This window comes from Coregonus lavaretus, assembly GCF_964263955.1.
Source record: "Coregonus lavaretus genome assembly, chromosome: 4".
Classification (NCBI taxonomy): Eukaryota; Metazoa; Chordata; class Actinopteri; order Salmoniformes; family Salmonidae; genus Coregonus; species Coregonus lavaretus.
Genome location: NC_139991.1, coordinates 53,806,502 through 53,834,060, shown reverse-complemented (window position 1 = coordinate 53,834,060; position 27,559 = coordinate 53,806,502). Strand labels below are relative to the sequence as shown.

At 43.2% G+C, this 27,559-nt stretch overlaps 1 pseudogene across 1 annotated transcript in view; it reads right to left on the bottom strand.

Annotated features, from left to right (window-relative positions):
* Positions 1-27,559, bottom strand: part of LOC311128164 (transmembrane protein 132C-like) — a 190,420-nt pseudogene that overhangs the window by 134,159 nt on the left and 28,702 nt on the right. Inside the window, exon 2 of the transcript in view lies at positions 22,118-23,036. The product of the transcript in view is annotated as a transmembrane protein 132C-like (transcript). The remainder of the gene's footprint in view (positions 1-22,117; positions 23,037-27,559) is intronic.

Genomic DNA, 27,559 nt, shown 5'->3' with positions numbered 1-27,559 from the left:
TTCTAATGAGACTCTTAAGGTAACATTCTCTAAAGTTGTGGGAACGTTTGTTGTTTGCTGGCGACAGCGTCCAAGATGGACCCCCATTGTTTTCAACGTAACGTACTCACGTTTGCATATGCTATTTCGAGGTGGTTGCCATCTTTATAGATCCGGTTTTACAGAGCCCATAACGCCTGCGCACTAGCACTCAGTGCACACTGGAGCAGTGACGATATCATCACATCATCCAGAAACATGACAGATATTGGATTAATATAAAATGTTAATATCTTCGGCTGTGAGGGATTATAAAACAAATTGGGCCTTGAAGAAAATTACTTAAATAATTCAATGGTTATTTTTGGCACAAAGGTATTTTTAGGAATCTTCTAACTGGACTTCTCTATGGGGCTATCTATGGTAACTTTTGGACTCGACTTCAGCTAAACTGCAATACCAAATGTGTCCTCTGAGCACAGTGGAAAGCGTGCGTCTAAACCGGAACCCTGGGATATTAATGGTTAACTTTGCATAACATTCACGGAGAAGGAGAGATTCGAATAACTGGAAACTCTCAACAAAGACATGGTTGAGAAAATCGGACAGGGAGGTGACTGAGAGAATGTATGGTAAAGAAGGAGAATAAAAGTAAAATAAATATAGTGTGTGGGAGAAAACGAGGCTGCAAATATGAAAGGAGGTCAATAAGATGATGACACTAAGGGCTGGGCCTGTGCAACACAGCTCAGTGACTCTCCACTACAGTATAACCCAACCAGCCCCTTAGCCATGGGATGAGTGCTACTAGCTAAATCTGTATGATAGAAAAACAGTCTTGTAACCTACATGTAACATTCTGATCCTCACTGGAGTTAGAGTTAGGATAAATGTACATCTGCACAAAAACAACACGCATTTTAAAATGTGTGTCAATGTGGTGTTTTTCGCTTAGGATCACCAAACCATATTTGTGCAACTGTATGCCAAGGGACTAAAAACTTCCCTTTTTCAAGCGCTTACTGGGTTTTAAAGACTATAGGCCAGCAAATCACCCAAATTAATGATGTCCTATCATATCCTGGCAGCCAGATGCAGGAGCCCAATGGTCACTAGTTGCACAGTCCCTTCGTCTTTTAAACCAGGGGATGGGGAAAAACACACCATGCAGACGGCTCTGTTCCCATAAGTCCTCCCTGACCTGACGGTGGGTCCAGGGGGACCAGAATTAGTCTTTATATGGAATCTGCTGGGCTAGGATGGATCATCCCAGAGTGATGCAATATTTGGACGGGAGCTGGAGGGGGACTAGTGGGATTATCACAAGATGTGCTGGGCCAGATTAGGGAGAGGCCGTAAACCTGATGGAGAATGGGTTACAGATTAACACTGCTGGTCAGTCAGTCTAGACTCAACGCAACTCCAATAGGCTACAGAGAATAATAACACCTCTACTGTATACAATAGATTAGATACATCATGCACTCTCAGATTAGATCCTTCTAACTGTCCTAGTCTCAATAAATACTATAGACAAATAAATTCCACTAACGTTAGGATGAGGTTGTATGTTTCTGCTAGAGCCACATAAAACAAATATAAAAAAATATGTATTGTCACATACACCGGATAGGTGCAGTGAAATGTGTTGTTTTACAACAGTCACCATAATGTGAAGGTGATGGATCACTTTGATCTGACTTCGACAAAGGTAATATTTGATTTAGACGTAACGCTACTGTTGATAATGCTAGACATACAGTACATGACACGTACACACATACACACATGGATGCACTCAACCGCACACAGACACAAACATGCACATTAATTATTTAAACATACCATCTGACATAAACATCTATGTAGGAACATCAGTCATACACTGAATCTGAATGCACTGCTTTATCCATTATTTACCGAAACATATCAGATTTCTCAGCCAGAACTTTACTTGAAAACTTGTGTCAAATGGCAAATGTAAAACACTCTCAAAAGCTAAACGAACTGCACACATGTTAAAGAGAGGAAGAACAAAACAATCAGAACTACCATACATATGCAAATAACATTAATTTGAAGTCATTTTTGCGACAATTAATCTTTGGCAATCACTGAAACATTATAATCAGAATCGTTACAAATGGTTGATTATTCATTATGTCCTGTAATTAGATCATAAATTGTATGGATATACTAAGTGAGGCTTTTGAAGGAGATCACACGCTGGGGACAAATAGAAAAGCCAGCTAAGGACGGATGACGATTAAATATGAGTATTATTAATTGCACACACGGACCAGGGCCTGATGGGGATATGTATACCTCTGCAAGATCTCCATAGAGAGAAATTAATCTGATTGATCCATTGTTGTATTCACACATGTACAAGTCTGTATTAATACGGATTTGTGAATTGGAAATGTGTGTCACGACTTCCGCCGAGGCTGCCCCCTCCTGGTTCGGGCAGGCTTCGGCGTTCGTCGTCACCGGAGTACTAGCTACTGCCGATCCCATTCTCATCACTCCACTTGTCATGTCTTGTCAATCACACACACCTGGTGCTCATTCCCCTAATTAGTATGTGTATAAGTGTTCCCTCTGTTCCCCTTGTCTTTGTAAGTGATTGTTTGTTGTGAGAGCGTGTAGATCGGTGGAGCTACTATTCACTGTGTTTATGCCAAGGTGGATGTTTTCCCTTGTAATAGTTTCGTTTGACGCTTAAAAAATGTAAACGGAATAAACTCTGGACTTCGGTATTTTACCTCCTGCGCCTGACTCCTTCATTCACACCTCGTCACAATGTGTGAGAATTCCAAGGGCATAATTCCCAATGCTGCTATGAACACCACTTTATCTTAGTTCCCTTTTTACCATTTCTGATAGGGCTGAAAACGAACGTTTAGTAACAAGTAGATGGAGATAACAATGGCAGAACCAGGAAGTACCGGCTCAAAGCACTTCAAAGTTCTAAATAAAATCTAACGTATTTGTCACATACACATGGTTAGCAAATGTTATTGCGAGTGTAGCGAAATGCTTGTGCTTCTACTTCCGACAGTGCAGTAATATTGAGCAAGTAATATCTAACAGTTCCACTACAAATATCTAATACACACAAATCTAAGTAAAGGAATGGAATAAGAATATAAAAATATAGGGATGAGCAATGTCATTGTCAGAGAGGCATAGGCTAAGATGCAATAGATAGTATAGAATACTCTATATTTAAGATGGGTAATGCAAGATATGTAAACATTATTACGATAGTATAGAATATAGTACAGTGGCTTGCGAAAGTATTCACTCCCCTTGGCATTTTTTCCTATTTTGTTGCCTTACAACCTGGAATTAAAATGGATTTTTTGGGGGTTTGTATCATTTGATTTACACAACATGCCTACCACTTTGAAGATGCAAAATATTTTTTCTTGTGAAACAAACAAGAAATAAGACAAAAAACAGAAAACTTGAGCGTGCATAACTATTCACCCCCCAAAGTCAATAGTTTGCAGAGCCACCTTTTGCAGCAAATACAGCTGCAAGTCTCTTGAGGTATATCTCTATAAGCTTGGCACATCTAGCCACTGGGATTTTTGCCCATTCTTCAAGGAAAAACTGTTCCAGCTCCTTCAAGTTGGATGGGTTCCGCTGGTGTACAGCAATCTTTAAGTCATACCACAGATTCTCAATTGGATTGAGGTCTGGGCTTTGACTAGGTCATTCCAAGACATCTAAATGTTTCCCCTTAAACCACTCAAGTGTTGCTTTAGCAGTATGCTTAGGGTCATTGTCCTGCTGGAAGGTGAACCTCCGTCCCAGTCTTCAAATCTCTGGTAGACTGAAACAGGTTTCCCTCAAGAATTTCCCTCTATTTAGCGCCATCCATCATTCCTTCAATTCTGACCAGTTTCCCAGTCCCTGCCGGTGTTCTCGGTTTGATGAGAGGTGTTGGGTTTGCGCCAGACATAGCGTTTTCCAAAAACCTCAATTTTAGTCTCATCTGACCAGAGAACCTTCTTCCATATGTTTGGGGAGTCTCCCACATGACTTTTGGCGAAATGTGTTTGCTTATTTTTTTCTTTCAGCAATGTCTTTTTTCTGGCCACTCTTCCATATAGCCCAGCTCTGTGGTGTGTACGGCTTAAAGTGGTCCTATGAACAGATACACCAATCTCTGCTGTGGAGCTTTGCAGCTCCTTCAGGGTTATCTTTGGTCTCTTTGTTGCCTCTCTGATTAATGTCCTCCTTGCCTGGTCCGTGAGTTTTGGTGGGCGGCCCTCTCTTGGCAGGTTTGTTGTGGTGCCATGTTCTTTCAATTTTTTTACAATGGATTTAATGGTGCTCCGTGGGATGTTCAAAGTTTCTGACATTTTTTTATAACCCAACCCTGATCTGTACTTCTCCACAACTTTGTCCCGGACCTGTTTGGAGAACTCCTTGGTCTTCATGGTGCCGCTTGCTTGGTGGTGCCCATTGCTTAGTGGTGTTGCAGACTCTGGGGCCTTTCAGAACAGGTGTATATATACTGAGATCATGTGACACTTAGATTCCACACAGGTGGACTTTATTTAACAAATTATGTGACTTCTGAAGGTAATTTGTTTCACCAGTTCTTATTTAGGGGCTTCATAGCAAAGGGGTGAATACATATGCACGCACCACTTTTCCGTTATTTATTTTTTAGAAGTTTTTGAAATAAGTTATTTTTTTAATTTCACTTCACCAATTTAGACTATTTTGTGTATGTCCATTACATGAAATCCAAATAAAAATCCATTTAAATTACAGGTTGTAATGCAACAAAATAGGAAAAACGCCAAGGGTGATGAATACTTTTGCAAGGCACTGTAAATATTGTATATATGAGACGAGTAATGCAAGATATGTAAACATTATTATTAAAGTGGCATTATTAAAGTGACTAGTGTTCCATTTATTAAAGTGGCCAGGGATTTTCAAGTCTGCATGTATGCAGCAGCGCCTCTGTGATAGTGATGGCTGTTCATCAGTCTGATGGCCTTGAGATAGAAGCTGTTTTTCAGATTCTCGGTCCCAGATTTGATGCACCTGTACGGACCTTGCCTTCTGGATGATAGTGGGGTGAACAGGCAGTGGCTCGGGTGGTAGTTGTCCTTGATGATCTTTTTGGCCTTCCTGTGACATAGGGTGCTGTAGGTGTCCTGGAGGGAAGGTTGTTTTCCCCCGGTGATGCATAGTGCAGACCGCACCACCCTCTCGAGAGCCCTGCGGTTGTGGGCGGTGCAGTTGCTGTACCAGTCGGTGATACAGCCCGACAGGATGCTCTCAATTGTGCATCTGTAAAGGTTTGTGAGAGTTTTAGGTGACAGGCCAAATTTCTTCAGCCTCCTGAGGTTGAAGAGACGCTGTTGCGCCTTCTTCACCACACTGTCTGTGTGGGTGGACCATTTCAGTTTGTCAGTGATATGTACGCCGAGGAACTTAAAACTTTCCACCTTCTCCACTGCTGTCCTGTCGATGTGGATAGGGGGTACTCCCTCTGCTGTTTCTTGAAGTCCACGATCATCTCTTTTGTTTTGTTGACGTTGAGTGGGAGGTTATTTTCATGACACCACACTCCCAGAGCCCTCACCTCCTCCCTGTAGGCTGTCTCATCATTGTTGGTAATCAAGCCTACTACTGTTGTGTCGTCTGCAAACTTGATGATTGAGTTGGAGGCGTGCATGGCTACGCTGTCATAGGTGAACAGGGAGTATAGGAGGGGGCTGATCACACACCCTTGTGGGGCCCCAGTGTTGAGGATCAGTGAAGTGGAGATGTTGTTTCCTACCTTCACCACCTGGGGGCGGCCCGTCAGGATGTCCAGAACCCAATTGCACAGGGCGGGGTTGAGACCCAGGGCCTCAAGCTTAATGATGAGCTTGGAGGGTACTATGGTGTTGAATGCTGAGCTATAGTCAATGAACAGCATTCTTACACAGGTATTCCTCTTGTCCAGATGGGATAGGGCAGTGTGCAGGGTGATGGCGATTGTATCGTCTGTGGACCTATTGGGGCTGTAAGCAAATTGAAGTGGGTCTAGGGTGGAGACAGCAGACTGGGATAGGGAGAGATTGAATATGTCCGTGAACACACCAGCCAGCTGGTCCGCTCATGCTCTGTGGACGCGGCTAGGAATGCAGTCTGGGCCGGCAGTCTTGCGAGTGTTAACACGTTTAAATGTCTTATTCACGTCGGCCACGGAGAAGGAGAGCCCACAGTTCTGGGTAGCTTGCCGCGTCGGTGGCACTGTGTTATCCTCAAAGCGGGCAAAGAACTTGTTTAGCTTGTCTGGCAGCAAGACGTTGGTGTCCGCGACGTGGCTGGTTTTCCTATTGTAGTCCGTGATTGTCTGTAAACCCTGCCACATACGGCTCGTGTCTGAGCCGTTGAATTGTGACTCCACTTTGTCTCGATATTGACGTTTTGCCTGTTTGATTGCCTTGCGGAGGAAACGACCACTCTGTATTCTGCCATATTCCCTGTCACCTTGCCATGGTTAAATGCGGTGGTTCGTGCTTTTTCGCGAATGCTGCCATCTGTCCACGGTTTCTGGTTAGGGTAGGTTTTAATAGTCACAGTGGGTATGACATCTCCTATACACTTCCTTATAAACCCACTCACTGAATCAGCGTATACGTCTACCCGGAACATATCCCAGTCCGTGTGATCAAAACAATCTTGAAGCGTGGATTCTGATTGGTCAGACCAGCGTTGAATAGTCCTTAGCACGGGTACTTCCTGTTTGAGTTTCTGCCTATAGGAAGGGAGGAGCAAAATGGAGTCGTGGTCAGATTTGCCGAAAGGAGGGCGGGGGAGGGCCTTGTATGCATATCGGAAATTAGTGTAGCAGTGATCCAGTGTTTTTCCAGCGCGAGTGCTACAGTCAATATGCTGATAGAATTTAGGTAGCCTTTTCCTCAAATTTGCTTTGTTAAACTCCCCAGCTACCATAAATGCAGCCTCGGGATATTTGACCCCAACTCTGCTCTGTCTGCCTTGGGGAACAGAGTAATGACCAAGCTGACCTGCTTGTCCCTGAAGCGGGCTGGTCATGCATGTGTTCATAATTTCTGCTCTGCTCTCCTCTCCTCTGTTATTGGTTAATGCCTTAGTAGGGCCTCAGGTAGATCAATTGGGGGCTGATCTTTAAAAGCTGACACGTCAGCTAGCACATTATCCATATTTGCACTTCATTACGTGCACCGCTGGGCAGTGCTGAACACTCACAATCAGCAGACAGCACAGCACAGGGGCCCAGTCATTACATACACAGGTTCAGATGTACTGTAGGACAGGGACAAGAGAAAGAGGAGGAAGGGGAGAGGAGGGGGAGAGGGAAAGAGGGAGAGAGGAGGAAGACGGAAGGATGATTCAGCGGTTGAATAATTTACTTTGACAAAGGCCCAAAGGAAACCTGCGTGTGAGCTCTGATGGGTAATCTGCTTGACTTTGGGGAAAAAAGAGACGAGCACAAATAAAAGAGCCAAACATCCTTTCTGGGTTTTTTTTTATCATTTGTTCCTCCAAAATTGCTCATGGGGTTTTGCACCCATGGCACTTATGTTTGTTCCTCAAATTTCTCTGATTAGTTTGCGAAGGGGACCTTTTTTCATAAAAAAATATGAAATCAGATTGCATTGCGGAGCAATCTACAAAAGGTTACAGTTTCTCCCTCTTCCCTGCTGTCTATCTCGTTCCTTCCCTCTACTTGTGATTTTTACTCTCCCTCTCTGCTCTCCCTCCATCTCTCTCTCTCTCTGCTCTCCCCCCAGCTCTCCTCATCCAAGGCCGATTCTACCAAGCAAAACCAAATGAAAAAATGAAAACAGCACTAACAGCGAGTTAACTTCATTAAAAGGCTTTTGATAAACCCAACACCTGTTACTGTAGGTTGAGTCAATAAACCAACATCTCTATTTGATACATAGCCTACTGTATCAAAACATGTGATAATGTTTAGGAGGTAAATCTGCTTTGAGAAATAAACATCAAAGTTGACTTGAAGAGGTATGGGTGTGAGTTTGAGTTATTGCTGCAGGTACAGTGCCTTGCAAAAGTATTCATCACCCTTGGCGTTTTTCCTATTTTGTTGCATTACAACCTGTAATTTAAATGGATTTTTATTTGGATTTCATGTAATGGACATACACAAAATAGTCTAAATTGGTGAAGTGAAATGAAATCAATTACTTGTTTAAAAGAATTCTAAAAAATAAATCATGGAAAAGTGGTGCGTGCATATGTATTCACCCCTTTGCTATGAAGCCCCTAAATAAGATCTGGTGCAACCAATTACCTTCAGAAGTCACATAATTAGTTAAATAAAGTCCACCTGTGTGCAATCTAAGTGTCACATGATCTGTCACATGATCTCAGTATATATACACCTGTTCTAAAAGGCCCCAGAGTCTGCAACACCACTAAGCAAGGGGCACCACCAAGCAAGCGGCACCATGAAGACCAAGGAGCTCTCCAAACAGTTCAGGGACAAAGTTGTGGAGAAGTACAGATCAGGGTTGGGTTATAAAAAAATATCCGAAACTTTAAACATCCCACGGAGCACCATTAAATCCATTATAAAAAATTGAAAGAACATGGCACCACAACAAACCTGCCAAGAGAGGGCCGCCCACCAAAACTCACGGACCAGGCAAGGAGGGCATTAATCAGAGGCAACAAAGAGACCAGATAACCCTGAAGGAGCTGCAAAGCTCCACAGCGGAGATTGAAGTATCTGTCCATAGGACCACTTTAAGCCGTACACTCTACAGAGCTGGGCTTTACGGAAGAGTGGCCAGAAAAAGCCATTGCTTAAAGAAAAAAATAAGCAAACACGTTTGGTGTTCGCCAAAAGTCATGTGGGAGACTCCCCAAACATATGGAAGAAGGTACACTGGTCAGATGAGACTAAAATTTAGCTTTTTGGCCATCAAGGAAAACGCTATGTCTGGCGCAAACCCAACACGTCTCATCACCCCGAGAACACCATCCCCACAGTGAAGCATGGTGGTGGCAGCATCATGCTGTGGGGATCTTTTTCATCGACAGGGACTGGGAAACTGGTCAGAATTGAAGGAATGATGGATGGCGCTAAATAGAGGGAAATAGTTATGCACGCTCAAGTTTTCTGTTTTTTTGTCTTATTTCTTGTTTGTTTCACAATAAAAAATATTTTGCATTTTCAAAGTGGTAGGCATCTTGTGTAAATCAAATGATACAAACTCCCCCAAAATCAATTTTAATTCCAGTTGTAAGGCAACAAAATAGGAAAAATGCCAAGGGGGGTGAATACTTTCGCAAGCCCAAGCTGAGTACATTGACAAACACATGCGGTACATGCAAATTGCACACACATACAAAGGTTAGTTTGGTCATTCCACCAAGTGGGTGCTTTTTGAGTAGTGTAACTTGGTAAAAGGGGAGGCAGGTAACCTAGCAGTTAAGAGTGTTGGGCCAGTAGCTGAAAGGTCGCTGGTTCGACTCCCCGAGCTTACTAGGTGAAAAATATTTCAATGGCCCTTGAGCAAGGCACTTAACCCTAGCTCTAGATAAGAGCGTCTACTAAAATGTAAAAAAATAAGTACTTTCACCTAATTTTAGCATTCTGTCATAACGAGCACATGTTCAACTTAATTTTAAAAAATGCTTTCCCATCTTAAGAGGTTAAATAAATAAAAATACTATATTAAGTGCCAAATAAAGTAACAGGGTTGACTGTAACAGGGTTGATGATTTAATCTTAAATCATCCATAAATCCCCTTGTGACAGGGTGAATGGAAGCTTGTTGTGCAATAGGGAGGGGCAATTGAATGCAAGCTTAAAAAATATATATGTCGTTGTTAAAACATTTCTAGCCTGTCTATATATGGGTAACAGGGTTGACGTGTTATGCTCAACCCACTCAGTCTTCCACCACAAAACACCAGAAAATGGCCAAAAAGATTAGAAGTGGCTCAACTGCTTTTACACTAGTTTGACTATAAGATGTTTAATGTTTCTTTTGGGAAAAAAATATTTTAAATGGACAAGTTTCACCATAATATGTGATTATAGTAAAGCGAGAGTTCAGGTCATGTAACAGGGTTGACATGAAAATGAAGGACATAAATGAATCACTAATCACATTGAATAAATAATAATCGCCAGAAATGACTTTGTCTAAGAAACATTATAACTAGGGCTTTACAATGATTGTGAAAACATGGAGAAATGTTGGGGTTAAGTCGGTTAATATTTTCCTAGAAGTCACAGTGTTCACAGAGGGACATGTCAAAATTATGAATTTTGGCAAGTCTTTATTCATATTGAAAATCAGATTTATTGAATTTTCCATGTGGTCTATATTAAAGAGCACTTCATTTAATATAATGTGCTTTTAAAATTCAATATTGGTGCACAATTTCTACTTAAAATATCAAAGGGATGCAAAAGGCACTCATTTCGTGGAACGACCCAGTTCTGTTTACAGACACAAACATACACACACACACAAACACACAGCTCAAGACCCCAGCTCACCCATCTCCATGCAGGGTCCTTAACTCTCTACAGTGGATTAGATGGCAGGAATATGGCATCCTGGGGGTGAATGGGCTAAATGTTTTAACAAGGCTGCAGCCCACCTTATTCCCTCCCATGTAGCAGTTATCGATCAACTACTATGACCATGTGGCCCTGAGCACAGCTTACACTTCACAGGTTATCCACCTCTGCCACTGGATATTTACACTGATCCCTACTTTTATAATAAAGGCGCACTGGGACAGGTCTTGCTATGTCTAATCCCTATGGTCCAGAATCAAACACTCTCCTCACAATGTTTAGACAGAGGGAGTTGGGAGTAAGAGAAGTGAGAACACACACACGCACACAAACACCCACACACAAGTCCACTACGAATACACACGCAGGTACATTGCACGCGTGTGCGCGCACACACACATACACACACACACACACCCACACACATACAGACACACAGACACACACACACTGTGTCAGAAGCCCTGCTCAGTTTGAGAGGTGTGCTCACAGGAGGGCCTCACAACTACAGAGCAAGGTGTCTGACTAGAACCCAGGGGAGACACTGTCAGAGAAACAGTTCCTAGACATGAGAACCACTACAAAGACTCAGTTTGGGCATTTCCCTGTAAAAAGCACCATGAGCACTAACATATGAAGTTCATAGGAGCACATCAAATTTGGTGTCAAATGAAAGTCTATATATTTTTTGAATTTAAGGCATTTATAAATGTTTCAACCATTTTCCACCCTAAAAATTAAAAATAAGCAAAGGCTTTGGTTTCTGGTCAAACAGATGGAAAAGGGGTCTTAGAAAACATCTAGCAGAAAACATCTACAATGGGAATTCGTACTAGTCACAAATCACAGTTAGGTCACCTGGTACTGTCCTCCCTTCCACTGGCATACTGTTATGTTCAGCTCAATGTTCTCTTTCTGTCGCATGGTGGTCAAAGCAAGAGTGTGAAAACAGTCTGGACAACCCCTCCCTCTCTCTCTCCCTGTCTCTCTTCGTACTCTCCAGTTAATGTCACCGCTCCCAGCGATTACTGACACATACCCATGAGGCCCCTCTTTCCATTTCCGGTCCGCACCAACCAAATGTGGTCTTGTTTGGGGGCGGAGCTCATTAGAATAATAGCCTGTGTGCAGAATTATACCCAAATATGCAAAGGAGGATATAAACATGTTCTACCTTTGTGTTCCTATTCAGGATACATCACCATGAAGAGAATGACATTCATAATGATGCATTTCAGTATAGTACAGATCAGGGACCCATGATGTCATTCTGTTACCGTCATTCTGTTACCGGGTGTTGATCCACTTCACTTACTGTAGTTCAATAACCAAAAGAGAGTTTTTCAAACTCAAGATGTCATATCATAGCTGATACCCAATTCTTTCTACAGACATCTTTGGATCTTAATTCAGAGTAGATATTTCACATAAAAACTGAGGGAGATTTTACTGTCATTCTGTTACCAAACTTTATATATGCACTGTTCTTCGAGTAAATGTGTTTTTGTAAATGTTTCTGTGGAAATTGTTCAAAGTAGTCCTTGTGCATAGAGTTGTATGGTTTGTTTAACTTTGCAATCAATGGATTTGTTTGGCATACTTTTAAAGTGAAAAATCTGCTTCATTCTGATACAATGGAGTTGCCCAATTACAAAACCTGCCTTCCAGTGTATCCACTCTAGAGAAACCCCTGCTTATACGCCTGAAAGGCCCAATATGGAGGCTTTGATGGTGGGCTGGTGGATAGCGTGTAGATGGCTGATGTGTGTTGGGTGTAGTTTGTAGTGTGTGTAGCTCTTATGTGGTAACTCAGGCCTGAGATGCTCTGTGTAGTTCTAAGCAGCTACTCCTATGTTAGTTCTGTCTGATGATAAGATTTTAGAAAGGCAACACTTGATTTTTCTCCCTCACGGGTACCCAACGGGTGACTGTGTGTGTAACCATGCCAAGTTCTTGGAATTATCCCCTTGATTTGGGGACTGGTGTGTGATATTGGCATTTGAGAGGGCTATATGAGGGCTGCTGATTGAGAGGCTTTCTGGAGTTTCAAGTCGTGTGTGCGTGTGTGTGTGTGTTTGTGTGCATGTGCGCGTTTACAATGTGCTTGTGTGTGTTCACGTGTGTCTTGTGTGTTTATATGTGTATGTATGTGCATGTGGCTTTGTGTGTGTGTGTGTGTATTTATGTACAGTGTGCTTGACAAACAGGATCTATGTTAAGGGATCCTGTGTATAGCGGGTAACACTTCATCATCTATTCATGGACCCTGGGGCAACTCTCAACCCTCTCCTCCCCTACAGTAGATCTCTCAGGGCAGCTGATTTTACTGCATATGTTCCAGTCAACATGCATCTCTGGGACTGGACTTGATCCATGGGCGTATGGTAATGCAGCAGCAACCTGGATAGTAATTCATGTTCTAGTCATTATTTCAACTATGATATACTGTATTTCATACTTGACTTGAAAGACTCTCATATTATTAAATTGATGAAATGTGGTTGTGACGATTGTTCTTTGTCTGCCATCAAATAAAATGCATGCCTTATCTCAGGGATGGACAGCTGCCCATGCGTGGCCCCCCTTTTGTAGATCCGCAGATCAATTTCCAAAAACATACTGTATATATATTTTGGGACTCAGTCGAGTCGAGTCTCAACTTAGTGTTGAGAGTTAGAATAGTAGAATACACAAGGTGCAATTTTGAAATTTGGTTGTGCATCAGCAGTTTTTCTCTTGTTATGGCAATCACTGACAGTCTCTCAATTAGCCCATGTCAGATTGGTAAATGAGTCTAGCCAGCTATCTAAACTTGTAGCAATCATGGTCAAATTACAGACCGGAGGCCCCCATTTATTTTGTGATGATATTCAAAATGATTAAAACATTTAAAATTGCAGCAAACTTGCTTTAAAACTGCAAAATGGTCTCTGCGCCCCATGGCAAAATGTGTAGAATTGCAGAACAATAACTCCAAAACGTATTTTTTGGGGTTGTATTTGCTGGTTCTCTTTGCTGTTCTCTTTGCTTTTTTTTTACTTGACTGTGATAAGGGCTCGGGAAAAAAGTGTCCTGTCTGCTTCTACAAGCAAGCACCACTGCTGAGGTCACAGCCTTTTTAAAGATTGTGTTCCATTATATAATATAACCAGTTGATATTACGGTTTTGATAAATACATCTTAAATGGCACAGTTTTTTTAATTGACTGAATATACAGTATGTGGAGCAATTTAGCAGTTAGGATTTGTTATCTGTTGCGGTTATGATAAATTAGGCATTGTTGCGCACTGTTGGCATATAGGCCTAGATAAATGTGCACATATTTTTTTCGGGTCTTGTGTTATAAGGCTCGAGTTCAATATCATTTATTGTGGCAGAACCTAAGAAAAATATATGTTCTGTTCATAAATATGGAATCCACCGTGAAGAAACAGTGTAGAATTGCAGGAAATGGTTTTAAAAATGATTTACAAAAATGATTTGTTAAAGTTTAATAATAAAAAAAATGCACCCCTACTTTCAGACAAAGTCAGGCGCCATGCACACACACACACACACACACACACACACAAACACACACACACACACACTCCTATGTTTGCTAATCATTAAGACCACACACATCATTTAAGACTACTGTAAATTCATGATCTATTTGTCAGGCTAAAGCTTCCCAGTGGAATCGACTCCTTGCCTCATTAGCAATCTAGAGTGGCTGCCATTGAAATGGGATTTGCATATTTCATAATGCAAATGAAAACAATTTCCTCGTGAACAAATTAACACAATTTTCAAAAGATAAATAGCCCCAGCTGTTTTGTAACTTTTACTAAACTATCAAATTTGTTTCCGCAGGTTCCCCAAGGGACATATACTAATGCATGCTAATGAGCATGCATTAGGTTATCAAAGGTAACTGGGAAATTCTCACACACCGGGGCACCAAATCCAGATAGTGTGTTGTTTTCAAGTTAAATATGTATATTTTGTCGGCAAACTATATTTTATCAGGCAGTTCATCCATTCAACCAGACATGTTATACTATCCATAACCAATTCATATCAGGGGTTAGGCTGATCTTTAACACTGGTCAGAGTTACTGGTAATGTGTCTGTACTGTTGGATATAGGCCAGCGGATGGCTGAGAGATCACAGTGGAGAGAAAAGGTTGGAGTAAAGATTTTTTCTCCTCTGTGTATTATCGTTAAAGGTCACTAAGATAGGCTTTGCCTCCATTTTCCATACTTATTGTATCTAGCTGTCTTTTTTTACTTTTCCTCCTTCTCTCTCCCCCTCTCTCTCCCCCTCCCTCTCCCCCTCTCTCTCCTTCTCTCTCTCTCCCCTTCTCTCCTTCCCTCCCTCCCTCTCCACTTTCTGTTGTGCATATCTCCCTCCATGTATTGAAATGAAGCGGGACTATGTGCTGGAGGCATTACAGACCCCTAAACCTGATAAGCTGCCATCTCAGTTTACTCCATCCTTCCTCTGGAGCTGATGAATACAAGGGCCTGAAACAACAGTTTATCCACTGTGTGTCACTTCCTGCCTCCATCTGCTCTTTTGTGAAGACTTCCTGTTTACTCCCACTCCACCACTTGTCTTCTGTGAAGACTCCTACTGTGGTGGGGTTCAAGGGCACTGTTGGGCCCACACTCCATAGAGGATCCATCTAGTGTGATAGTGTGATGGTGACACAGAGACAAGTGCCTCTAAGGCTACAGTACGAGTCACATGCTAGGGTCAGACTCTTTTCTCCAGGCCCTTTAAACTTGTGAATTGCCTTGCAGACGTGGCTTGGAGGCTACTGAGGCACAGAGTTGAAGAACCGAGGGTGACGTTCCCCAGAGTTTGAAGCCCTCTGGTCTCAGTGAAGAGTTGGTGTTGGGTGTTGAATTTAGATCTGACTTTCTCTGGTGTGTTAGGTTTTGTATTTAAGAATGTGTTTTTCTTAGAGGCTGGTTGCACTGTAGACTGTTATGCAGTTAACAAGAAACAGTCATTATGTACATTTCAGGGTTCAGTCTTCATGCACAACAATATAGTCTGAACCAGAAACCAACAATATTGTCTACTAGAAATGACCGGCCAAAGACGCATTGAAAAGGAAACCTCATACCGTCGCTACCTCCCTTTCTAACACTGAACGGCAAATCAAATTGTATTTGTCACATGCGCCGAATACAACAGGTGTAGACCTTACCGTGAAATGCTTACTTACAATCCCTTAACCAACAATGCAGTTCAAGAAATAGAGTTAAGAAAATATTTCCTAAATAAACTAAAGTAAAAAAGTAAATAAAAAGTAACACAATAAAATAACAATACCGAGGCTATATACAGGGGGTACCGGTACCGAGTCAATGTGCGGGGCTACAGGTTAGTCTAGGTCATTTTTACATGTAGGTAGGGGTAAAGGACTATGCATAGAAAATAAACAGCGAGTAGCAGCAGTGTAAATAGTCCAGGTGGCCATTTGATTATTTGATCAGCAGTCTTGTGGCTTAGGGGTAGAAGCTGTTAAGGAGCCTTTTGGACCTAGAATTGGTGCTCCGGTACCGCTTGCCGTGCGGTAGCAGAGAGAACAGTCTATGACTTGGGTGACTGGAGTCTTTGACAATTTTTCGGGCCTTCCTCTAACACCGCCTAGTATATAGGTCCTGGATGGCAGGAAGCTTGGCCCCAGTGATGTACTGGGCCGTATGCACTACCCTTTTTAGCGCCTTGCGGTCGGATGCCGAGCAGTTGCCATACCAGGCGGTGATGCAACCGGTCAGGATGCTCTCAATGGTGCAGCTGTATAACTTTTTGAGGATCTGGGGACCCATGGCAAATCTTTTCAGTCTCCTGAGGGAAAAAAGGCGTTGTCGTGCCCTCTTCACGACTGTCTTGGTGTGTTTGGACCATGATAGTTTGTTGGTGATGCGGACACCAAGGAACTTGAAACTCTCGACCCACTCCACTACAGCCTCGTCGTTGTGAATGGGGGCATGTTCGGCCGTCTGTTTCCTGTAGACCACGATCAGCTCCTTTGTCTTGATCACGTTGAGGGAGAGGTTGTTGTCCTGGCGCCACACTGCCAGGTCTCTGACCTCCTCCCTATAGGCTGTCTCATCGTTGTCGGTGATCAGGCCTACCACTGTTGTGTCGTCAGCAAACTTAATGATGGTGTTGGAGTTGTGCTTGGCCACGCAGTTGTGGGTGAACAGGGAATACAGGAGGGGACTAAGCACACACCCCTGAGGGGCCCCCATGTTGAGGATCAGTGTGACAGATGTGTTGTTGCCTACCCTTACCACCTGGGGGCGGCCCGTCAGGAAGTCCAGGATCCAGTTGCAGAGGGAGGTGTTTAGTCCCAGGGTCCTTAGCTTATTCACTTTATTATTCAGGTAGTTCTCCATCCTTAGCCCTGGCCTGTGTGTCTCTGAGGTCTGAGCTGGTCAGTGTGATCCGGCCTGATTGGTGGTCAGACATTGATCTGCTGTGATAAGCGTGTGGTTTGGAGAGAAGCCCTCGTCAGCTTCTGAAGCTGCTGGCCCTGGGTGGCTAAGCCTTGATCTGCCCAGGGGTGTGTGTGTGTGAGTGCATATGTGTTCACGTGCATTTGCACATGTTAGGTGTGTGCATGTGCATGTGTGCGGTGTGTATGTGTGCCAAACCCATGTGTGTATGTGGGTTGGGATCCTTGTCATGTCCAATAATCCCAGAATCCTCTGATAACAGGAGTCCTCCCCTAGCAACCCTTCCCTCCTGCCTGCTCTCTACCCCAATCGCCTGCACATTGATGATTGTGTGGTCCGATCACGCTGCTCATAAACAGTTTAATCCTCTTAGTCTGAATTTGAGCAGCAGATAAGCCCTGGCTGAAAAACACGTCCAAATGAACCAGCCTAGACCCTGCATGTACACCAGACACACCATACACTGGCTGAGAGGAACTCACTGTATAGTAGGCTAAATGGAACACCAACAGCATCAACTGAACTGCTGATTAGTGAGTTTAGGACTTAAGTTCACATACAGCAAACACCCTGTGGGAACCATTATTCAAAACATATAACCTTGGAAAATATGAGCAGCATGACTGTAGAAAAGTTTAAGGAGAAATATGATTCACATTCCCTCTCTCTCCCTCTCTCACTCGCACACACAGCACACACTGACAAGTGTATTAAAACAGGGGTTCTCAAAGTGGGGTACTGACGGGGTCAGCGGCCAGATCTAAAAATATTTAGATATTTTTTATGAATATTACTAACAACAGATATTTTTTTTTATTGGCCAAGGGATCCTTGGAATAAGTTTAAATTGTGTATGTAATACGATACGATACAATACAATGTAATATTATTCATCTACAATGTATGTTCTTAACCCTGGACAACATGGGACTGGCAGGCTCACAGGGATATTGGTATCCACAGTACTCCATCAATTATCAATTTTTCAACTCTATACTTCTTTTTTTTTTACATAAATGCACTGTAATTTATTATACAACTGTAAAGTTTTCTCTCTGCCTCATGGCAAAATGTGTAAAATTGCAGGATATTAGCTTGAAAACTGCAACATTTTCTCTCCAATACTAAGATGCGGGCCTTAGAAATGTCCTTCCCAGGGCCTGAGATTTGGTTCATCCGGCCATGCACTGCCAAAGTCATAGTAAAACTCCTTGTATGCTATTTTTATCTAACTCAAGTTGTGTTCTGATTATTACATTTACATTTTAGTCATTTAGCAGACACTCTTATCCAGAGCAACTTACAGTTAGTGAGTGCATACATTTTTCATACTGGCCCCCCGTGGGAATTGAACCCACAACCCTGGCGTTGCAGGCGCCCTGCTCTACCAACTGAGCTACAGGAGGATTATGTTGGGAAAACGAATAATAAACAGTAAAAATAAAAATAAACATTGGCAAAAGACAGTAATACAGAAGGTAACCTCCCTTCATGCCTACTTCTCAAATGCTGTACATATCTGGCAGCCTCTTTAAATCATTACTGAAGACTATAATTTTGTTATATTAGCAGCCCACATGAGTGGGTCCCTGATGAATTTGCTATCAGAAAAGGGGTCCCCAGCCCCAAAAGGTTTGAGAACCCCTGTTTTAAAACGCACACAGACCAAATACTCTGGAAGTTCATCGTCAGTCGGGTCAGAAAAATGAATGAGGCTTCTTAGCAGATTTCCTGTTCGCCCAGATTGACAAATTGGTATGGGCCCTTTGTCAGAGCTCCACTTTGAGCTCACTAGTGTTTTTCTCTGCTGTGATTACAATCTCAGGCATGAAAGTACACTAATGGAAATGCATATTTTCTTACATTTCCATTTGCACGGCCCGTGGGATGTCGCTTTGTCACTTTCTAATTAACGCTCAAAGCCCAATTAATCAATAAAGAGCTTCCCTCTACTGCTGCACACTCAGTTCAACTGAACTATTCCTCAGCGTTTAACTGTTTTGATGTTAGGCACAGCAATAAATGTCTATAAATTGCTCAATATATTTATTTGAGTAAATAATTTACACTGAGTGTACAAAACACTAGGAACACCTACTTTTCCATGACATAGACTGACCAGGTGAATCCAGGTGAAAGCTATGATCCATTATCGATGTCACCTGTTAAATCCACTTCAATCAGTGTAGATGAAAAAAAATGGATTTTTAAGCCTTGAGACAATTGAGACATGGATTGTGTATGTGTGCCATTCAGAGGGTGAATGGGCAAGACAAAATATTTACGTGCCTTTGAACAGGGTATGGTAGTAGTGTCAGGCTCACTGGTTTGAGTGTGTCAAGAACTGTTGTGTTTTTCATGCGCAACAGTTCACCGTTTATATCCAGAATGGTCCACCATCCAAAGGACTTCCAGCCAACTTGACTCAACTGTGGGAAGCATTGGAGTCAACATGGGCCAGCATTCCTGTGGAACGCTTTTGACACCTTGAACTCCATGCCCCAACTAATTTAGGCTGTTCTGAGGGCAAAAAAGGTGCAACTCAATATTAATGTTTTGTACAATCAGTGTATATTTTTTGAACAATTATTGATGTTTATACATGTTGTTATTATAAGAATAACTAGTATCTAGCTGTATGCACATACAGTGCATTCGGAAAGTATTCAGACCCCTTTACTTTTTCCACATTTTGTTACATTACAGCCTTATTCCAAAATTGATTAAATAGTTTGTTTGCTCATCAATATACACACAATACCCCATAATGACAAAGCAGAAACAGCTTTTTAGACATTTTTGCACATTAAAAAAACTGAAATATCACATTTACATAAGCATTCAGACCCTTTAATCAGTACTTTGTTGAAGCACCTTTGGCAGCGATTACAGGCATGAGTCTTCTTGGGTATGACGCTGCAAGCTTGGCACACCTGTATTTGGGGAGTTTCTCCCATTCTTCTCTGCAGATCCTCTCAAGCTCTGTCTGGTTGGATGGGGAGTGTCGCTGCACAGTGATTTTCAGGTCTCTCCAGAGATGTTAGATCGGGTTCAAGTCCGGGCTCTGGCTGGGCCACTCAAGGACATTCATAGACCACCATGCTTCACCGTAGGGATGGTGCCAGGTTCCCTCTAGACGTGACACTTGACATTCAGGCCAAAGACTTAAATCTTGGTTTCATCAGACCAGAGAATCTTGTTTCTATTGGTCTGAGAGTCTTTAGATGCCTTTTGGCAAACTCCAAGCGGGCCTTCATGTGCCTTTTTACTGAGGAGTGGCTTCCGTCTGGCCACTCTACCATAAAGGCCTGATTGGTGGAGTGCTGCAGAGATTGTTGTCCTTTTGGAAGGTTTTCCAATCCCAACAGAGGAACTCTGTAGCTCTGTCAGAGTGACCATCGGGTTCTTGGTCACCTCCCTGACCAAGGCCCTTCTCCCCTGATTGCTCAGTTTGGCCGGGCGGCAAGCTCTAAGAAGAATCTTGATGGTTCCAAATGTCACGGTTTCGGCCGAGGCTGCTCCTCCATGTTCGGGCAGGCTTCGGTGGTCGTCGTCCCCGGAGTACTAGCTGCCACCGTTCGTTGTGTCTGTGTGTGTTTGGTTTGGTCTGATTTGTTACACCTGTTGCTCATTTCGTCTTGATTATGTGTCCTTTAAGTTCTCGTTGTTTCTGTCTTGTGGTTGTGTGTAGTTGTTCTATGTCAGCAGGTGTTGCCAGTCAGTTTGTGCTCTATGTTATTAGAGAGTCCGCACGTTGTGCGTTTGTTGTACTTTTACGCTGAGTGCGTTTATTTTTCCCTTGTTCAACCGGCTGTTTATAGCCGTTGTTTCTGTGGACTTTATTAAAGTGTTTTTGGACTTGCATCTGCATCCTGCAATTGATTCCACACCACACCTACGCCCGGCCTTGACACCAAACTTCTTCCATTTAAGAATGATGGAGGCCACTGTGTTCTTGGGGACGTTCAATGCTGCAGAATCTTTTTTTTACCCTTCCCCAGATCTGTGCCTCGACACAATCCTATCTCGGAGCTCTATGGACAATTCCTTCGACCTTATTGCTTGGTTTTTGCATTGACATGCACTTTCAACTATGGGACCTTATATAGACAGGTGTGTGCCGTTCTAAATCATGTCCAATCAATTGAATTTACCACAGGTGGACTCCAATCAAGTTGTAGAAACATCTCAAGGATGATACATGGAAACAGAATGCACCTAAGCTCAATTTCGAGTCTCATAGCAAAGGGACTGAATACTTATGTAAATAATGTTTCTGCTTTAAATTTTTTATACATTTGCAAAAATGTCTAAAAACCTGTTTTCGTTTGTTATTATGGTGTATTGTGTGTAGATTGATGAGGGGGAAATGTATTTAATCAATTTTAGAATAAGGCTGTAACGTAACAACATTTGGGAAAAGTCAAGGAGTCTGAATACTTTCCAAATGCACTGTATAGCACATACATGTTTTCAGATGATAATGTTTATTTAAAATACTTGGTATGAGAAGGAGTAATGATTTCAGCAGCTGTGTTGAAGTATGTTCAACTATTTCCAATCATAAAGCAGATTAGTTGGGTGTAAAGAATCTCTGTAAGATTATCAGCCAGTGAATATCTTGCACAAGCATGACATTTAAAAACCAAAGAGTGTGAACTGTGAACATATTTGATGAATCACCATGAAACTCCATGGAGATGACAGACGAGTCACAGCTCTCTGAGCCTTCTGGTTTCCAAGCAAACCCAAAGTGAAAGACAGTATGTATAATATTGTTCCAATATTGTATATTCTGTATGATATCTATGTGGACTTGTGTCTGTATTCTGTTTGTATATTATCTGTTGCTGACAGCACTTTCTCACTAAGGCAAATTCTGGGTATATGTAAATGTACTTGCCGAATAAAAGTGATTCTGATCAAATGTATGTAAAAGTGATTCCTTGTAAATGTAATGGAGAAAAAAAAAATGTTGAATTGAATGGAACGGCACAGTTTATGCTTTATGCCTGATCTCCCTTGTAAAAGAGGTATTCTGACCTTAATGGGACTTCCTGGATAAAGGTTAAATCATAATGCCTCACTTTGACTTAAGGAGGCCCACTCACCTGAGGGTGAAAATCTGTACAGGTGACAGGATGGAGAGAGCCAGGAAGGTGGAGACTGTCTCCCTCTGTCTGATTGGTCTAGAGGGAACCATCACCACAAAGTTACTGTCCAGCCTCAGCTCCGACATGGGCTGGAACAGACGCACGCTCCCAATGCGCTGCATGGGTGTGGGCCCTGAGAAGTACCCCATGGGCCCCTGGTGCTCTGTGCGCATGGAACTGCTCTTCCTTGAGTCCTCTGAGCTGCACTCCCCAGTCTCCGTGGACTGTACCATGTAGTAGAGCTCCACAGGGGTGCCCTGGGGCTGCTCCGGAGATCTCTGCCTCCCGGGCCTCACGGTGGGGGGGCTGAACCAGCTAGCCAGGGGCTCCAGCTCGGCCACACACATCCCCAGCTCCCCCTTCAGACGACACGTGCCCCGCACCTCCTGGGTCTCGTGGAAGGCAAACATCCTGACACAGGGCAGCCTGTGGATAGTGGTATAGTCATCCCAGTCCCTGCCTCCCACATAGAACAACACCTGCACCTTGGGCCAACTGGGGTGAATCCTCTCACTGATGATGAAGGTGTGGATCTTCCAGTTGTAGGTGAAAAGGGATGGAGAAGAGGAGGAGGACGACGACAGGGAGGTAAAAGAGGGTCCATTGAAGGGTCCGGGGCTCTGTAGGAGCTCCAGGGGGATGTGTTGCTGGACAGACAGGGGTCCATAGCTGGCGTTGATGGAGGGCATCTGGCGGGCCTGTTGGATGAAGAAGGGCTCGGTCCTGGCCTGCAGGCTGGAGTTCCTCATCAGATCCTGGTTGGCCTCCTTTAGGAAGAAGGCTGCCTTGGCATTGAGGACCTGGTAGCTGACGGGCAAGTAGCTGGGCATGGGGCCGTACCTCTGTAGACCATCAAGAATCACCCTGCTGTCTGCCACTGGAGGAGAGAAGAGGGGGGAGAGGTTAGCTATCTACCTGTTAACCTCTATAACAAAGGGCAGAGCAGAGAGATGGGAAAGTGAATGAAAAAGGTTATTTATGGGAGAGAGCAATTCAGGACCCCGGACAGCGTACTAAACACTGAACATTGTGAACATACAGTCTCTTTATCACTATGCTTTCCTGGTCATACACATTGCTATTACAATGTCTTAATAACAAATTATTTGCTACAAAATGTTCATATGACATCCCCTTCATGCATTATTGCGCTCATTATATGAAGTAGCGCATAAAATAACTTGCAGTTAAACAGAGAGACTAGAAGACCATGGATTAGGAATCAAATCTCATCTACAGTGATAGACTGTTTCTACTGATAGACACGGTTCCTTGTTTAATCCTGTTTACTCACTCACTTAGTCAGTCAACTCAGTCACTCAGTCATTCAGTCACTCACTCTCCTCTGCTCTATCTGAACAGGTTGGTTCACATCCTCCACACACTACTCCTGTCTTGAGTCTGAACTAGACCCTGTTATCGACCCTGACACACCCAGAAGGGCCTCAACCCCCCCCCCCCCCCAACTCCTCCACCTCCCCACTCCCCACTTCTGTCTCTCCCACTGATGTATGAAGAACTGGAGACTGTGTCCAATATGTTCGACCGTTGTTTTCAAGGTATTCTACTCATGTTCGCATACGCTGATTCATGGACCGTATATATCCGTGTCGCATCCTGTTTACACAGATCAACATCACATGCGCAATAGCACTCAGTGCGCACAGGGAGCAGCGTGAGCGGCGACGACTTCATCACGTCATCTGAAAACATGGCAGACTGAATTAATATAAAATGTTAATATCCTCGGCTGTGAGTGATGGATTTTTTTTTGGGGGGGGGGTCTGAGCAACAATTATTTGAATAAGTCAATGGATGTTTTATGCACAAAGGTAATGACTAAAGTGTCTTATCAGGAATTTTCAAATCTGACTTCTCTATGTGGCCGTCTATGGAAATTGTATTTCTGGGCCGGGCGTCAGTTAAACTGCAGTACTGAAGCAAGACTGTAGGTTCAGTTGAAACCGTGCTTCCAGACCGGAACCCTGGCGCCTTGGTCTCTCCCTTCCTCCCCCTTCCCCCTCCCCACTGCCTCTTCCCCCTCTCTCCCTTTGCCATCAAACTCCAGATGTTTGGTCCGATGGAGGATTCCGGGAGAGGCCATTGATTTCCCGTCGTGGCCGAGCGGTGCGGCGTGGCGTGGAGCGGAGAGACACGGCAGTGATTTGTGACAGCCCATGGCAGCCTGGCAAAGACCAGCCTGGAGGACCGGGCACCACAAGCTGTGGTCGGAATACTGAGGGCCATAAAGCACAATGTCTGTCTGTCTGTCTGTCTGTCTGTCTGTCTGTCAGAGTTGAACAGAGAGACTTCAGGGATATGAATGATGGTTGATACTCGAGTTTCAGTACATGAAAGTAGGCTACGACTACTGTGTGATGTTACACAAAGGCTGAGTACAGAGGGAGAGCAGTCAGATGCTTAGCCGTGATGTAGCATGCCTCACAGAGAGATAGAGAGGTGTATCTGTCTCTCAGGGAGAGTTGCCACACTGTTCTAGTTTTCACATACAGTAGTCCCTTGATAGAGACACATAAACTACTTCATTACAATCAAAGTGCTGTAATCACTTCCTAAACGTCAGAATGTTTTTCTTCAGCTTCAAACAGCAATTTAACAATCACTATAATCTCACTCCTATAGAAAACATACAGTATTATGCATGATTGTCATGGTTGATCAACGCTGCATCATACCATTACAGGTAGTACCACACAAAAGTAGAAACAATTAAATGTGTCTGCCACCATGGCGAAATGCTGCCACAACACTGCAAAATGTCAGTGGGTTAGGTTAAATGCGAGTGGGTTATATTGGCTGCTTCAGTCTATGCCCTAGTATGCCCTAAGTATGCCCTAGTATGATTCCGTGCAGTATGACTTAGCGGGAGGCCTCCTACACTCTACTGCAGGTTGAGTAAAGGCACCGAATGTGGATCTAGTGTTTGTCTGCAAATCGTTCAGCATACTGTGTTTTAGGGACCACCCGCTGTAGACGTCTGACTGATGCCATTTTTCACACGATTCTACATGTACAAACGGTACGCACTCAGTTCACAAATTACATTGAGATGCTAAGTACTCTGGGCCAGCAAACGCTACTGGTGTGTCTGAGCCCTACAGGACTTAAGGACCATAAAGGAGAGTAATCCTTGCTCCCGTGTGTGGCTAATCTAGCTGTGCCTATGCTGCGCCTCCACGGTCAAAGAGAGATGCCACAGCAGGATGGGGTGGGAAAGAGTGGGGAGAAGGGTGGAGCATGGATGAGAGGGAGAAAGACCATAATGCATTGCAAGCTGTAGACAGAGAAAGACTGTGAAAGAACATCCTCAGCTCCCTCAGGAACAGTAAATGAAAGTACATGGACCAGTTGATATAGTAACCAATAATCAATTCCACAGGAATAGTCAAACCCATGGCCATAATGTTATGATCAGTAGACCGCAACCCCAGCATCTGTTGTATTTTTATATATATATATATGGCCTGACCTTACAAATAATTAATCAAACAAAATCCTCCTCGGTGTTGGGGCGGGGGTCTCTTCCTATGAGCTTTACAAGCTGTGTACCAGAAACACACCCACCCACTGAATACAAAGTGAATATGAGAATATAAAGGGAAATATACACAAACAAAATTGTGTATTCTTCTGACTCAAACTAGAGTAACAGCATTATCGTACATATTTTACTGTCTCTATGTGAAATCGCTTAATAATAAGCACTTACAACATCAAATCAAATCAAATTTGATTGGTCACATACACATACAGTGGGGGAAAAAAGTATTTAGTCAGCCACCAATTGTGCAAGTTCTCCCACTTAAAAAGATGAGAGAGGCCTGTAGTTTTCATCATAGGTACACGTCAACTATGACAGACAAATTGAGAAAAAAAAATCCTGAAAATCACATTGTAGGACTTTTAATGAATTTATTTGCAAATTATGGTGGAAAATAAGTATTTGGTCACCCTCAAACAAAGCAAGATTTCTGGCTCTCACAGACCTGTAACTTCTTATTTAAGAGGCTCCTCTGTCCTCCACTCGTTACCTGTATTAATGGCACCTGTTTGAACTTGTTATCAGTATAAAAGAACCTGTCCACAACCTCAAACAGTCACACTCCAAACTCCACTATGGCCAAGACCAAAGAGCTGTCAAAGGACACCGGAAACAAAAGTGTAGACCTGCACCAGGCTGGGAAGACTGAATCTGCAATAGGTAAGCAGCTTGGTTTGAAGAAATCAACTGTGGGAGCAATTATTAGGAAATGGAAGACATACAAGACCACTGATAATCTCCCTCGATCTGGGGCTCCACGCAAGATCTCACCCCGTGGGGTCAAAATGATCACAAGAACGGTGAGCAAAAATCCCAGAACCACACGGGGGGACCTAGTGAATGACCTGCAGAGAGCTGGGACCAAAGTAACAAAGCCTACCATCAGTAACACACTACGCCACCAGGGACTCAAATCCTGCAGTGCCAGACGTGTCCCCCTGCTTAAGCCAGTACATGTCCAGGCCCGTCTGAAGTTTGCTAGAGTGCATTTGGATGATCCAGAAGAGGATTGGGAGAATGTCATATGGTCAGATGAAACCAAAATATAACTTTTTGGTAAAAACTCAACTCGTCGTGTTTGGAGGACAAAGAATGCTGAGTTGCATCCAAAGAACACCATACCTACTGTGAAGCATGGGGGTGGAAACATCATGCTTTGGGGCTATTTTTCTGCAAAGGGACCAGGACGACTGATCCGTGTAAAGGAAAGAATGAATGGAGCCATGTATCATGAGATTTTGAGTGAAAACCTCCTTCCATCAGCAAGGGCATTGAAGATGAAACGTGGCTGGGTCTTTCAGCATGACAATGATCCCAAACACACCGCCCGGGCAACGAAGGAGTGGCTTCGTAAGAAGCATTTCAAGGTCCTGGAGTGGCCTAGCCAGTTTCCAGATCTCAACCCCATAGAAAATCTTTGGAGGGAGTTGAAAGTCCGTGTTGCCCAGTGACAGCCCCAAAACATCACTGCTCTAGAGGAGATCTGCATGGAGGAATGGGCCAAAATACCAGCAACAGTGTGTGAAAACCTTGTGAAGACTTACAGAAAATGTTTGACCTGTTTCATTGCCAACAAAGGGTATATAACAAAGTATTGAGAAACCTTTGTTATTGACCAAATACTTATTTTACACCATAGTCTGTCATAGTTGACGTGTACCTATGATGAAAATTACAGGCCTCTCTCATCTTTTTAAGTGGGAGAACTTGCACAATTGGTGGCTGACTAAATACTTTTTTCCCCCACTGTATATAGCAGATGTTAGATGTTATGTAGCTAAATGCTTGATAAAGGGTAGCCTTTTTTATGCTAAATTCATTCATTCTAAACAAGAATA